Raw genomic sequence first — 14665 nt, 5'->3', positions numbered from 1 at the left:
TTAAAGTTAGAGTTAATGTTAAAGTTAAAGTTAAAGTTAATGTTAAAGTTAAAGTTAAAGTTAAAGTTAAAATTAAAGTTAAAGTTAAAATTAAAGTTAAAGTAAAAGTAAAAGTAAAAGTTAAAGTAAAAGTTAAAGTTAAAGTTAAAGTTAAAGTTAAAGTTAAAATTAAAGTTAAAGTTAAAGTTAAGTTTAAGTTAAAGTTAAAGTTAAGTTAAAGTTAAAATTTAAGTTAAAGTTAAAGTTAAAATTAAGGTTAAAGTTAAAGTTAAACTTAAAGTTAAAGTAAAAGTTAAAGTTAAAGTTAAAATTAAAGTTAAAGTTAAAGTTAAAGTTAAAGTTAAAGTTAAAGTTAAAGTTAAAATTAAAGTTAAAGTTAAAGTTAAATTTAAAGTTAATGTTAAAGTTAAAGTTAAAATTAAAGTTAAAGTTAAGTTAAAGTTAAAGTTAAGTTAAAGTTAAAGTTAAAATTAAAGTTAAAGTTAAAGTTAAAATTAAACTTAAAGTTAAAGTTAAAGTTGAAGTTAAAGTTAAAGTTAAAGTTAAAGTAAAAGTTAAAGTTAAAGTTAAAGTTAAAGTTAAAGTTAAAGTTAAAATTAAAGTTAAAATTAAAGTTAAAATTAAACTTAAAGTTAAAGTTAAAGTTGAAGTTAAAGTTAAAGTTAAAGTTAAAGTTAAAGTTAAAGTTAAAGTTAAAGTTAAAGTTAAAGTTAAAGTTAAAGTTAATGTTAAAGATAAAGTTAAAGTTAATGTTAAAGTTAAAGTTAAAGTTAAAGTTAAAGTTAAAGTTAAAGTTAAAGTTAAAGTTAAAGTTAAAGTTAAAATTAAAGTTAAAGTTAAAGCTAAGTTAAAGTTAAAGTTAAAGTTAAGTTAAAGTTAAAGTTAAAATTAAACTTAAAGTTAAAGTTAAAGTTAAAGTTAAAGTTAAAATTAAAGTTAAAGTTAAGTTAAAGTTAAAGTTAAAATTAAAGTTAAAGTTAAAGTTAAAGTTAAAGTTAAAATTAAACTTAAAGTTAAAGTTAAAGTTAAAGTTGAAGTTAAAGTTAAAGTTAAAGTTAAAGTTAAAGTAAAAGTTAAAGTTAAAGTTAAAGTTAAAGTTAAAGTTAAAGTTAAAGTTAAAGTTAAAATTAAAGTTAAAGTTAAAGTTAAAATTAAACTTAAATTTAAAGTTAAAGTTAAAGTTGAAGTTAAAGTTAAAGTTAAAGTTAAAGTTAAAGTTAAAGTTAAAGTTGAAGTTAAAGTTAAAGTTAAAGTTAAAGTTAAAGTTAAAGTTAAAGTTAAAGTTAAAGTTAAAGTTAAAGTTAAAGTTAAAGTTAAAGTTAAAGTTAAAGTTAAAGTTAAAGTTAAAGTTAAAGTTAAAGTTAAAGTTAAAGTTAAAGTTAAAGTTAAAGTTAAAGTTAAAGTTAAAGTTAAAGTTAAAGTTAAAGTTAAAGTTAATGTTAAAGTTAAAGTTAAAGTTAATGTTAAAGTTAAAGTTAAAGTTAAAGTTAAAATTAAAGTTAAAGTTAAAATTAAAGTTAAAGTAAAAGTAAAAGTAAAAGTAAAAGTAAAAGTTAAAGTAAAAGTTAAAGTTAAAGTTAAAGTTAAAGTTAAAGTTAAAGTTAAAATTAAAGTTAAAGTTAAAGTTAAGTTTAAGTTAAAGTTAAAGTTAAGTTAAAGTTAAAGTTTAAGTTAAAGTTAAAGTTAAAATTAAGGTTAAAGTTAAAGTTAAATTTAAAGTTAAAGTAAAAGTTAAAGTTAAAGTTAAAGTTAAAGTTAAAGTTAAAGTTAAATTTAAAGTTAATGTTAAAGTTAAATTTAAAGTTAAAATTAAAGTTAAAGTTAAGTTAAAGTTAAAGTTAAGTTAAAGTTAAAGTTAAAATTAAAGTTAAAGTTAAAGTTAAAATTAAACTTAAAGTTAAAGTTAAAGTTGAAGTTAAAGTTAAAGTTAAAGTTAAAGTAAAAGTTAAAGTTAAAGTTAAAGTTAAAGTTAAAATTAAAGTTAAAGTTAAAGTTAAAATTAAACTTAAAGTTAAAGTTAAAGTTGAAGTTAAAGTTAAAGTTAAAGTTAAAGTTAAAGTTAAAGTTAAAGTTAAAGTTAAAGTTAAAGTTAAAGTTAAAGTTAAAGTTAAAGTTAATGTTAAAGTTAAAGTTAAAGTTAATGTTAAAGTTAAAGTTAAAGTTAAAGTTAAAGTTAAAGTTAAAGTTAAAATTAAAGTTAAAGTTAAAGCTAAGTTAAAGTTAAAGTTAAAGTTAAGTTAAAGTTAAAGTTAAAATTAAACTTAAAGTTAAAGTTAAAGTTAAAGTTAAAATTAAAGTTAAAGTTAAAATTAAACTTAAAGTTAAAGTTAAAGTTAAATTTAAGTTAAAGTTATAGTTAAAGTTAAAGTTAAAGTTAAAGTTAAAGTTAAAGTTAAAGTTAAAGTTAAAGTTAAAGTTAAGTTAAAGTTAAAGTTAAAGTTAAAGTTAAAGTTAAAGTTAAAATTAAAGTTAAAGTTAAAGTTAAGTTAAAGTTAAAGTTAAAGTTAAATTTAAATTTAAGTTAAAGTTATAGTTAAAGTTAAAGTTAAAGTTAAAGTTAAAGTTAAAGTTAAAGTTAAAAATAAAGTTAAAGGTAAAGTTAAAGCTAAGTTAAAGTTAAAGTTAAGTTAAAGTTAAAGTTAAAATTAAAATTAAACTTAAAGTTTAAGTTAAAGTTAAAGTTGAAGTTAAAGTTAAAGTTAAAGTTAAAGTTAAAGTTAAAGTTAAAGTTAAAGTTAAAGTTAAAGTTAAAGTTAAAGTTAAAGTTAAAGTTAAAGTTAAAGTTAAAGTTAAAGTTAAAGTTAAAGTTAATGTTAAAGTTAAAGTTAAAGTTAATGTTAAAGTTAAAGTTAAAGTTAAAGTTAAAGTTAAAGTTAAAGTTAAAGTTAAAGTTAAAGTTAAAGTTAAAGTTAAAGTTAAAGTTAAAGTTAAAGTTAAAGTTAAAGTTAAAGTTAAAGTTAAAGTTAAAGTTAAAATTAAAGTTAAAGTTAAAGCTAAGTTAAAGTTAAAGTTAAAGTTAAGTTAAAGTTAAAGTTAAAATTAAACTTAAAGTTAAAGTTAAAGTTAAAGTTAAAATTAAAGTTAAAGTTAAGTTAAAGTTAAAGTTAAAGTTAAATTTAAGTTAAATTTATAGTTAAAGTTAAGTTAAAGTTAAAGTTAAAATTAAAGTTAAAGTTAAAGTTAAAGCTAAGTTAAAGTTAAAGTTAAAGTTAAGTTAAAGTTAAAGTTAAAATTAAACTTAAAGTTAAAGTTAAAGTTAAAGTTGAAGTTAAAGTTAAAGTTAAAGTTAAAGTTAAAGTTAAAGTTAAAGTTAAAGTTAAGTTAAAGTTAAAGTTAAAGTTAAAGTTAAAGTTAAAGTTAAAGTGAAAGTTAAAATTAAAGTTAAAGTTAAAGTTAAGTTAAAGTTAAAGTTAAATTTAAGTTAAAGTTTTAGTTAAAGTTAAAGTTAAAGTTAAAGTTAAAGTTAAAGTTAAAATTAAAGTTAAAGTTAAAGCTAAGTTAAAGTTAAAGTTAAAGTTAAGTTAAAGCTAAAGTTAAAATTAAACTTAAAGTTAAAGTTAAAGTTAAAGTTAAAGTTAAGTTAAAGTTAAAGTTAAAATTAAACTTAAAGTTAAAGTTAAAGTTAAAGTTGAAGTTAAAGTTAAAGTTAAAGTTAAAGTTAAAGTTAAAGTTAAAGTTAAAGTTAAAGTTAAAGTTAAAGTTAAAGTTAAAGTTAAAGTTAAAGTTAAAGTTAAAGTTAAAGTTAAAGTTAAAGTTAAAGTTAAAGTTAAAGTTAAAGTTAAAGTTAAAGTTAAAATTAAAGTTAAAGTTAAAATTAAAGTTAAAGTAAAAGTAAAAGTAAAAGTTAAAGTAAAAGTTAAAGTTAAAGTTAAAGTTAAAGTTAAAGTTAAAGTTAAAGTTAAAGTTAAAATTAAAGTTAAAGTTAAAGTTAAGGTTAAGTTTAAGCTAAAGTTAAAGTTAAGTTAAAGTTAAAGTTTAAGTTAAAGTTAAAGTTAAAATTAAAGTTAAAGTTAAAATTAAAGTTAAAGTAAAAGTAAAAGTAAAAGTTAAAGTAAAAGTTAAAGTTAAAGTCAAAATTAAACTTAAAGTTAAAGTTAAAGTTAAAGTTGAAGTTAAAGTTAAAGTTAAAGTTAAAGTTAAAGTTAAAGTTAAAGTTAAGTTAAAGTTAAAGTTAAAGTTAAAGTTAAAGTTAAAGTTAAAGTGAAAGTTAAAATTAAAGTTAAAGTTAAAGTTAAGTTAAAGTTAAAGTTAAATTTAAGTTAAAGTTTTAGTTAAAGTTAAAGTTAAAGTTAAAGTTAAAGTTAAAGTTAAAATTAAAGTTAAAGTTAAAGCTAAGTTAAAGTTAAAGTTAAAGTTAAGTTAAAGCTAAAGTTAAAATTAAACTTAAAGTTAAAGTTAAAGTTAAAGTTAAAGTTAAGTTAAAGTTAAAGTTAAAATTAAACTTAAAGTTAAAGTTAAAGTTAAAGTTGAAGTTAAAGTTAAAGTTAAAGTTAAAGTTAAAGTTAAAGTTAAAGTTAAAGTTAAAGTTAAAGTTAAAGTTAAAGTTAAAGTTAAAGTTAAAGTTAAAGTTAAAGTTAAAGTTAAAGTTAAAGTTAAAGTTAAAGTTAAAGTTAAAGTTAAAGTTAAAGTTAAAGTTAAAGTTAAAGTTAAAATTAAAGTTAAAGTTAAAATTAAAGTTAAAGTAAAAGTAAAAGTAAAAGTTAAAGTAAAAGTTAAAGTTAAAGTTAAAGTTAAAGTTAAAGTTAAAGTTAAAGTTAAAGTTAAAGTTAAAGTTAAAGTTAAAGTTAAAGTTAAAGTTAAAGTTAATGTTAAAGTTAAAGTTAAAGTTAATGTTAAAGTTAAAGTTAAAGTTAAAGTTAAAATTAAAGTTAAAGTTAAAATTAAAGTTAAAGTAAAAGTAAAAGTAAAAGTTAAAGTAAAAGTTAAAGTTAAAGTTAAAGTTAAAGTTAAAGTTAAAGTTAAAGTTAAAGTTAAAATTAAAGTTAAAGTTAAAGTTAAGGTTAAGTTTAAGCTAAAGTTAAAGTTAAGTTAAAGTTAAAGTTTAAGTTAAAGTTAAAGTTAAATTAAATTTAAAGTTAAAGTAAAAGTTAAAGTTAAAGTTAAAGTTAAAGTTAAAGTTAAAGTTAAAGTTAAATTTAAAGTTAATGTTAAAGTTAAAGTTAAAATTAAAGTTAAAGTTAAGTTAAAGTTAAAGTTAAGTTAAAGTTAAAGTTAAAATTAAAGTTAAAGTTAAAGTTAAAATTAAACTTAAAGTTAAAGTTAAAGTTGAAGTTAAAGTTAAAGTTAAAGTTAAAGTAAAAGTTAAAGTTAAAGTTAAAGTTAAAGTTAAAGTTAAAGTTAAAGTTAAATCTAAAATTAAAGTTAAAATTAAAGTTAAAATTAAACTTAAAGTTAAAGTTAAAGTTAAAGTTGAAGTTAAAGTTAAAGTTAAAGTTAAAGTTAAAGTTAAAGTTAAAGTTAAAGTTAAAGTTAAAGTTAAAGTTAATGTTAAAGTTAAAGTTAAAGTTAATGTTAAAGTTAAAGTTAAAGTTAAAGTTAAAGTTAAAGTTAAAGTTAAAGTTAAAGTTAAAGTTAAAGTTAAAGTTAAAATTAAAGTTAAAGTTAAAGCTAAGTTAAAGTTAAAGTTAAAGTTAAGTTAAAGTTAAAGTTAAAATTAAACTTAAAGTTAAAGTTAAAGTTAAAGTTAAAGTTAAAGTTAAAGTTAAAATTAAAGTTAAAGTTAAGTTAAAGTTAAAGTTAAAATTAAAGTTAAAGTTAAAGTTAAAGTTAAAATTAAACTTAAAGTTAAAGTTAAAGTTAAAGTTGAAGTTAAAGTTAAAGTTAAAGTTAAAGTAAAAGTTAAAGTTAAAGTTAAAGTTAAAGTTAAAGTTAAAGTTAAAGTTAAAATTAAAGTTAAAGTTAAAGTTAAAATTAAACTTAAATTTAAAGTTAAAGTTAAAGTTGAAGTTAAAGTTAAAGTTAAAGTTAAAGTTAAAGTTAAAGTTAAAGTTAAAGTTAATGTTAAAGTTAAAGTTAAAGTTAATGTTAAAGTTAAAGTTAAAGTTAAAGTTAAAGTTAAAGTTAAAGTTAAAATTAAAGTTGAAGTTAAAGCTAAGTTAAAGTTAAAGTTAAGTTAAAGTTAAAGTTAAAATTAAACTTAAAGTTAAAGTTAAAGTTAAAGTTAAATTTAAGTTAAAGTTATAGTTAAAGTTAAAGTTAAAGTTAAAGTTAAAGTTAAAATTAAAGTTAAAGTTAAAGTTAAAGTTAAAGCTAAGTTAAAGTTAAAGTTAAGTTAAAGTTAAAGTTAAAGTTAAAATTAAACTTAAAGTTAAAGTTAAAGTTAAAGTTGAAGTTAAAGTTAAAGTTAAAGTTAAAGTTAAAGTTAAAGTTAAGTTAAAGTTAAAGTTAAAGTTAAAGTTAAAGTTAAAGTTAAAGTTAAAGTTAAAGTGAAAGTTAAAATTAAAGTTAAAGTTAAAGTTAAGTTAAAGTTAAAGTTAAATTTAAGTTAAAGTTTTAGTTAAAGTTAAAGTTAAAGTTAAAGTTAAAGTTAAAGTTAAAGTTAAAATTAAAGTTAAAGTTAAAGTTAAAGCTAAGTTAAAGTTAAAGTTAAAGTTAAGTTAAAGCTAAAGTTAAAATTAAACTTAAAGTTAAAGTTAAAGTTAAAGTTAAGTTAAAGTTAAAGTTAAAATTAAACTTAAAGTTAAAGTTAAAGTTAAAGTTGAAGTTAAAGTTAAAGTTAAAGTTAAAGTTAAAGTTAAAGTTAAAGTTAAAGTTAAAGTTAAAGTTAAAGTTAAAGTTAAAGTTAAAGTTAAAGTTAAAGTTAAAGTTAAAGTTAAAGTTAAAGTTAAAGTTAAAGTTAAAGTTAAAGTTAAAGTTAAAGTTAAAGTTAAAGTTAAAGTTAAAGTTAAAGTTAAAGTTAAAGTTAAAGTTAAAGTTAAAGTTAAAGTTAATGTTAAAGTTAAAGTTAAAGTTAATGTTAAAGTTAAAGTTAAAGTTAAAGTTAAAGTTAAAGTTAAAATTAAAGTTAAAGTTAAAATTAAAGTTAAAGTAAAAGTAAAAGTAAAAGTAAAAGTTAAAGTAAAAGTTAAAGTTAAAGTTAAAGTTAAAGTTAAAGTTAAAATTAAAGTTAAAGTTAAAGTTAAGTTTAAATTAAAGTTAAAGTTAAGTTAAAGTTAAAGTTTAAGTTAAAGTTAAAGTTAAAATTAAGGTTAAAGTTAAAGTTAAATTTAAAGTTAAAGTAAAAGTTAAAGTTAAAGTTAAAGTTAAAGTTAAATTTAAAGTTAATGTTAAAGTTAAATTTAAAGTTAAAATTAAAGTTAAAGTTAAGTTAAAGTTAAAGTTAAGTTAAAGTTAAAGTTAAAATTAAAGTTAAAGTTAAAGTTAAAATTAAACTTAAAGTTAAAGTTAAAGCTGAAGTTAAAGTTAAAGTTAAAGTTAAAGTTAAAGTAAAAGTTAAAGTTAAAGTTAAAGTTAAAGTTAAAATTAAAGTTAAAGTTAAAGTTAAAATTAAACTTAAAGTTAAAGTTAAAGTTAAAGTTGAAGTTAAAGTTAAAGTTAAAGTTAAAGTTAAAGTTAAAGTTAAAGTTAAAGTTAAAGTTAAAGTTAAAGTTAAAGTTAAAGTTAATGTTAAAGTTAAAGTTAAAGTTAATGTTAAAGTTAAAGTTAAAGTTAAAGTTAAAGTTAAAGTTAAAGTTAAAGTTAAAGTTAAAATTAAAGTTAAAGTTAAAGCTAAGTTAAAGTTAAAGTTAAAGTTAAGTTAAAGTTAAAGTTAAAATTAAACTTAAAGTTAAAGTTAAAGTTAAAGTTAAAATTAAAGTTAAAGTTAAAGTTAAAATTAAACTTAAAGTTAAAGTTAAAGTTAAATTTAAGTTAAAGTTATAGTTAAAGTTAAAGTTAAAGTTAAAGTTAAAGTTAAAGTTAAAGTTAAAGTTAAAGTTAAAGTTAAAGTTAAGTTAAAGTTAAAGTTAAAGTTAAAGTTAAAGTTAAAGTTAAAGTTAAAGTTAAAGTGAAAGTTAAAATTAAAGTTAAAGTTAAAGTTAAGTTAAAGTTAAAGTTAAAGTTAAATTTAAATTTAAGTTAAAGTTATAGTTAAAGTTAAAGTTAAAGTTAAAGTTAAAGTTAAAGTTAAAATTAAAGTTAAAGGTAAAGTTAAAGCTAAGTTAAAGTTAAAGTTAAGTTAAAGTTAAAGTTAAAATTAAAATTAAACTTAAAGTTTAAGTTAAAGTTAAAGTTGAAGTTAAAGTTAAAGTTAAAGTTAAAGTTAAAGTTAAAGTTAAAGTTAAAGTTAAAGTTAAAGTTAAAGTTAAAGTTAAAGTTAAAGTTAAAGTTAAAGTTAAAGTTAATGTTAAAGTTAAAGTTAAAGTTAATGTTAAAGTTAAAGTTAAAGTTAAAGTTAAAGTTAAAGTTAAAGTTAAAGTTAAAGTTAAAGTTAAAGTTAAAGTTAAAGTTAAAGTTAAAGTTAAAGTTAAAGTTAAAGTTAAAGTTAAAGTTAAAGTTAAAATTAAAGTTAAAGTTAAAGCTAAGTTAAAGTTAAATTTAAGTTAAAGTTAAAGTTAAAGTTAAAATTAAACTTAAAGTTAAAGTTAAAGTTAAAGTTAAAATTAAAGTTAAAGTTAAGTTAAAGTTAAAGTTAAAGTTAAATTTAAGTTAAAGTTATAGTTAAAGTTAAGTTAAAGTTAAAGTTAAAATTAAAGTTAAAGTTAAAGTTAAAGCTAAGTTAAAGTTAAAGTTAAAGTTAAGTTAAAGTTAAAGTTAAAATTAAACTTAAAGTTAAAGTTAAAGTTGAAGTTAAAGTTAAAGTTAAAGTTAAAGTTAAAGTTAAGTTAAAGTTAAAGTTAAAGTTAAAGTTAAAGTTAAAGTTAAAGTGAAAGTTAAAATTAAAGTTAAAGTTAAAGTTAAGTTAAAGTTAAAGTTAAATTTAAGTTAAAGTTTTAGTTAAAGTTAAAGTTAAAGTTAAAGTTAAAGTTAAAATTAAAGTTAAAGTTAAAGTTAAAGCTAAGTTAAAGTTAAAGTTAAAGTTAAGTTAAAGCTAAAGTTAAAATTAAACTTAAAGTTAAAGTTAAAGTTAAAGTTAAAGTTAAGTTAAAGTTAAAGTTAAAATTAAACTTAAAGTTAAAGTTAAAGTTAAAGTTGAAGTTAAAGTTAAAGTTAAAGTTAAAGTTAAAGTTAAAGTTAAAGTTAAAGTTAAAGTTAAAGTTAAAGTTAAAGTTAAAGTTAAAGTTAAAGTTAAAGTTAAAGTTAAAGTTAAAGTTAAAGTTAAAGTTAAAGTTAAAGTTAAAGTTAAAGTTAAAGTTAAAGTTAAAGTTAAAGTTAAAGTTAAAGTTAAAGTTAAAGTTAAAGTTAAAGTTAAAGTTAATGTTAAAGTTAAAGTTAAAGTTAATGTTAAAGTTAAAGTTAAAGTTAAAGTTAAAATTAAAGTTAAAGTTAAAATTAAAGTTAAAGTAAAAGTAAAAGTAAAAGTTAAAGTAAAAGTTAAAGTTAAAGTTAAAGTTAAAGTTAAAGTTAAAGTTAAAGTTAAAGTTAAAATTAAAGTTAAAGTTAAAGTTAAGGGTAAGTTTAAGCTAAAGTTAAAGTTAAGTTAAAGTTAAAGTTTAAGTTAAAGTTAAAGTTAAAATTAAGGTTAAAGTTAAAGTTAAATTTAAAGTTAAAGTAAAAGTAAAAGTTAAAGTTAAAGTTAAAGTTAAAGTTAAAGTTAAAGTTAAAGTGAAAGTTAAAGTTAAAGTTAAAGTTAAAGTTAAAGTTAAAGTTAAAGTTAAATTTAAAGTTAATGTTAAAGTTAAAGTTAAAGTTAAAATTAAAGTTAAAGTTAAGTTAAAGTTAAAGTTAAGTTAAAGTTAAAGTTAAAATTAAAGTTAAAGTTAAAGTTAAAATTAAACTTAAAGTTAAAGTTAAAGTTAAAGTTGAAGTTAAAGTTAAAGTTAAAGTAAAAGTTAAAGTTAAAGTTAAAGTTAAAGTTAAAGTTAAAATTAAAATTAAAGTTAAAGTTAAAGTTAAAGTTAAGTTAAAGTTAAAGTTAAAGTTAAGTTAAAGTTAAAGTTAAAGTTAAAGTTAAAGTTAAAGTTAAAATTAAAGTTAAAGTTAAAGTTAAGTTAAAGCTAAAGTTAAAGTTAAAGTTAAATTTAAGTTAAAGTTAAAGTTAAAGTGAAGTTAAAGTTAAAGTTAAAGTTAAAGTTAAAGTTAAAGTTAAAGTTATTGTTAAAGTTAAAGTTAAAGTTACAGTTAAAGATAAAGTTATAGTTAAATTTAAAGTTAAAGTTAAAGTTAAAGTTAAAGCTAAAGTTAAAGTTAAAGTTAAAGTTAAAGTTAAAGTTAAAATTAAAGTTAAACTTAAAGTTAAAGTTAAAGTAAAAGTAAAAGTTAAAGTTAAAGTTAAAGTTAAAGTTAAAGTTAAAATTAAAGTTAAAGTTAAAGTTAAGTTAAAGTTAAAGTTAAAGTTAAGTTAAAGTTAAAGTTAAAGTTAAAGTTAAAGTTAAAGTTATAGTTAAATTTAAAGTTAAAGTTAAAGTTAAAGTTAAAGTTAAAGCTAAAGTTAAAGTTAAAGTTAAAGTTAAAGTTAAAGTTTAAGTTAAAGTTAAAGTTAAGTTAAAGTTAAAGTTAAAGTTAAAGTTAAAGTTAAAATTAAAGTTAAAGTTAAGTTAAAGTTAAAGTTAAAGTTAAAGTTAAAGTTAAATTTAAGTTAAAGTTAAAGTTAAAGTTATAGTTAAAGTTAAAGTTAAAGTTACAGGGAAAGTTAAAGTTAAAGTTAAATTTAAAGTTAAAGTTAAAGCTAAAGTGAAAGCTAAAGTTAAAGTTAAAGTTAAAATTAAAGTTAAATTTAAAGTTAAAGTTAAAATTAAAGTTAAAGTTAAAGATAAAGTTAAAGTTAAAGTTAAAGTTAAAGTTAAATTTAAGTTAAAGTTAAAGTTAAAGTTAAAGTTAAAGTTAAAGTTAAAGTTCAAGTTAAAGTTATAGTTAAAGTTAAAGTTAAAGTTAAAGTTACAGTTAAAGTTAAAGTTAAATTTAAAGTTAAAGTTAAAGTTAAAGTTAAAGTTAAAGTTAAAGTTAAAGCTAAAGATAAAGTTAAAGTTAAAGCTAAAGTTAAAGTTAAATTTAAGTTAAAGTTAAAGTTAAAGCTAAGTTAAAGTTAAAGTTAAAGTTAAAATTAAAGTTAAAGTTAAAGTTAAGTTAAAGTTAAAGTTAAAGTTAAAGTTAAAGTTAAAGTTAAAGTTAAAGTTAAAGTTAAAGATAAAGTTAAAGTTAAAGTTAAAGTTAAATTTAAGTTAAAGTTAAAGTTAAAGTTAAGTTAAAGTTAAAGTTAAAGTTAAAGTTAAAATTAAAATTAAAGTTAAAGTTAAAGTTAAAGTTAAAGTTAAAGCTAAAGTTAAGTTAAAGTTAAAGTTAAATTTAAGTTAAAGTTAAAGTTAAAGTTAAAGTTAAAGTTAAAGTTAAAGTTAAAGTTAAGTTAAAGTTAAAGTTTTAGTTAAAGTTAAAGTTAAAGTTAAAGTTAAAGTTAAAGTTAAAGTTAAAGTTAAAGTTAAAGTTAAAATTAAAGTTAAAGTTAAAGTTAAAGCTAAGTTAAAGTTAAAGTTAAAGTTAAAGTTAAGTTAAAGCTAAAGTTAAAATTAAACTTAAAGTTAAAGTTAAAGTTAAGTTAAAGTTAAAGTTAAAGTTAAAGTTAAAGTTAAAGTTAAAGTGAAAGTTAAAATTAAAGTTAAAGTTAAAGTTAAGTTAAAGTTAAAGTTAAATTTAAGTTAAAGTTTTAGTTAAAGTTAAAGTTAAAGTTAAAGTTAAAGTTAAAGTTAAAATTAAAGTTAAAGTTAAAGTTAAAGCTAAGTTAAAGTTAAAGTTAAAGTTAAGTTAAAGCTAAAGTTAAAATTAAACTTAAAGTTAAAGTTAAAGTTAAAGTTAAGTTAAAGTTAAAGTTAAAATTAAACTTAAAGTTAAAGTTAAAGTTGAAGTTAAAGTTAAAGTTAAAGTTAAAGTTAAAGTTAAAGTTAAAGTTAAAGTTAAAGTTAAAGTTAAAGTTAAAGTTAAAGTTAAAGTTAAAGTTAAAGTTAAAGTTAAAGTTAAAGTTAAAGTTAAAGTTAAAGTTAAAGTTAAAGTTAAAGTTAAAGTTAAAGTTAAAGTTAAAGTTAAAGTTAAAGCTAAATTAAAGTTAAAGTTAAAGCTAAGTTAAAGTTAAAGTTAAAGCTAAGTTAAAGTTAAAGTTAAGTTAAAGTTAAAGTTAAAATTAAAATTAAACTTAAAGTTAAAGTTAAAGTTAAAGTTAAAGTTAATGTTAAAGTTAAAGTTAAAGTTAAAGTTAAGTTAAAGTTAAAGTTAAAGTTAAAGTTAAAGTTAAAGTTAAAGTTAAAGTGAAAGTTAAAATTAAAGTTAAAGTTAAAGTTAAGTTAAAGTTAAAGTTAAAGTTAAATTTAAATTTAAGTTAAAGTTATAGTTAAAGTTAAAGTTAAAGTTAAAGTTAAAGTTAAAGTTAAAGTTAAAGTTAAAGTTAAAATTAAAGTTAAAGTTAAAGTTAAAGCTAAGTTAAAGTTAAAGTTAAGTTAAAGTTAAAGTTAAAATTAAAATTAAACTTAAAGTTAAAGTTAAAGTTAAAGTTGAAGTTAAAGTTAAAGTTAAAGTTAAAGTTAAAGTTAAAGTTAAAGTTAAAGTTAAAGTTAAAGTTAAAGTTAAAGTTAAAGTTAAAGTTAAAGTTAATGTTAAATTTAAAGTTAAAGTTAATGTTAAAGTTAAAGTTAAAGTTAAAGTTAAAGTTAAAGTTAAAGTTAAAGTTAAAGTTAAAGTTAAAGTTAAAGTTAAAGTTAAAGTTAAAGTTAAAATTAAAGTTAAAGTTAAAGCTAAGTTAAAGTTAAAGTTAAAGTTAAGTTAAAGTTAAAGTTAAAATTAAACTTAAAGTTAAAGTTAAAGTTAAAATTAAAGTTAAAGTTAAAGTTAAGTTAAAGTTAAAGTTAAAGTTAAAGTTAAATTTAAGTTAAAGTTATAGTTAAAGTTAAAGTTAAAGTTAAAGTTAAAATTAAAGTTAAAGTTAAAGTTAAAGCTAAGTTAAAGTTAAAGTTAAAGTTAAGTTAAAGTTAAAGTTAAAATTAAACTTAAAGTTAAAGTTAAAGTTAAAGTTAAAGTTAAAGTTGAAGTTAAAGTTAAATTTAAGTTAAAGTTATAGTTAAAGTTAAAGTTAAAGTTAAAGTTAAAGTTAAAATTAAAGTTAAAGTTAAAGTTAAAGTTAAAGCTAAGTTAAAGTTAAAGTTAAGTTAAAGTTAAAGTTAAAATTAAAATTAAACTTAAAGTTAAAGTTAAAGTTAAAGTTAAAGTTGAAGTTAAAGTTAAAGTTAAAGTTAAAGTTAAAGTTAAAGTTAAAGTTAAAGTTAAAGTTAAAGTTAAAGTTAAAGTTAAAGTTAAAGTTAAAGTTAAAGTTAAAGTTAAAGTTAAAGTTAAAGTTAAAGTTAAAGTTAAAGTTAAAGTTAATGTTAAAGTTAAAGTTAAAGTTAATGTTAAAGTTAAAGTTAAAGTTAAAGTTAAAGTTAAAGTTAAAGTTAAAGTTAAAGTTAAAGTTAAAGTTAAAGTTAAAATTAAAGTTAAAGTTAAAGCTAAGTTAAAGTTAAAGTTAAAGTTAAGTTAAAGTATACCTTGTAAATCTCTTCAAAGCCTTTTCTCCCGGGAGTGGGAGTCGAACTCGCACCCCTACGATAGTTGAAATGGTTGTAAACGCATTCAGCTACGTCATGCCTGTTGTGAAGTCTTTCCCAATTGCCTTCTTTTTGCATATTTTAATCTTTTACACATTGCATACTTCGTATGCAATTATGTGTTAAAGCTATGCTTGGTACGGCGGTTTTCAAAGAAACTTTGGTTTTGTTGCTGCTTTCGTTCTATTTATAGAACTACAACGAATTAACCAATTTTGTCTGTTTGTATGATTTTTAATAATCGGGGATTGCCCATATTGCTTTTTTTAAATGTATGAAAACATTTATTTGAAGCAATTTTTTTAATTTTATAATTTATTTAATAATTTGGGAAAAATTTAAACAACGTGACATCAGGACGGACAAGGCGACAGCTGTTTCGATTATACCTTGTAAATCTCTTCAAAGCCTTTTCTCCCGGGAGTGGGAGTCGAACTCGCACCCCTACGATAGTTGAAATGGTTGTAAACGCATTCAGCTACGTCATGCCTGTTGTGAAGTCTTTCCCAATTGCCTTCTTTTGCATATTTTAATCTTTTACACATTGCATACTTCGTATGCAATTATGTGTTAAAGCTATGCTTGGTACGGCGGTTTTCAAAGAAACTTTGGTTTTGTTGCTGCTTTCGTTCTATTTATAGAACTACAACGAATTAACCAATTTTGTCTGTTTGTATGATTTTTAATAATCGGGGATTGCCCATATTGCTTTTTTTAAATGTATGAAAACATTTATTTGAAGCAATTTTTTTAATTTTATAATTTATTTAATAATTTGGGAAAAATTTAAACAACGTGACATCAGGACGGACAAGGCGACAGCTGTTTCGATTATACCTTGTAAATCTCTTCAAAGCCTTTTCTCCCGGGAGTGGGAGTCGAACTCGCACCCCTACGATAGTTGAAATGGTTGTAAACGCATTCAGCTACGTCATGCCTGTTGTGAAGTCTTTCCCAATTGCCTTCTTTTTGCATATTTTAATCTTTTACACATTGCATACTTCGTATGCAATTATGTGTTAAAG

This window comes from Eurosta solidaginis, chromosome X, assembly GCF_040869045.1.
Source record: "Eurosta solidaginis isolate ZX-2024a chromosome X, ASM4086904v1, whole genome shotgun sequence".
Taxonomy (NCBI): Eukaryota; Metazoa; Arthropoda; class Insecta; order Diptera; family Tephritidae; genus Eurosta; species Eurosta solidaginis.
This window is presented reverse-complemented; position numbering follows the sequence as displayed.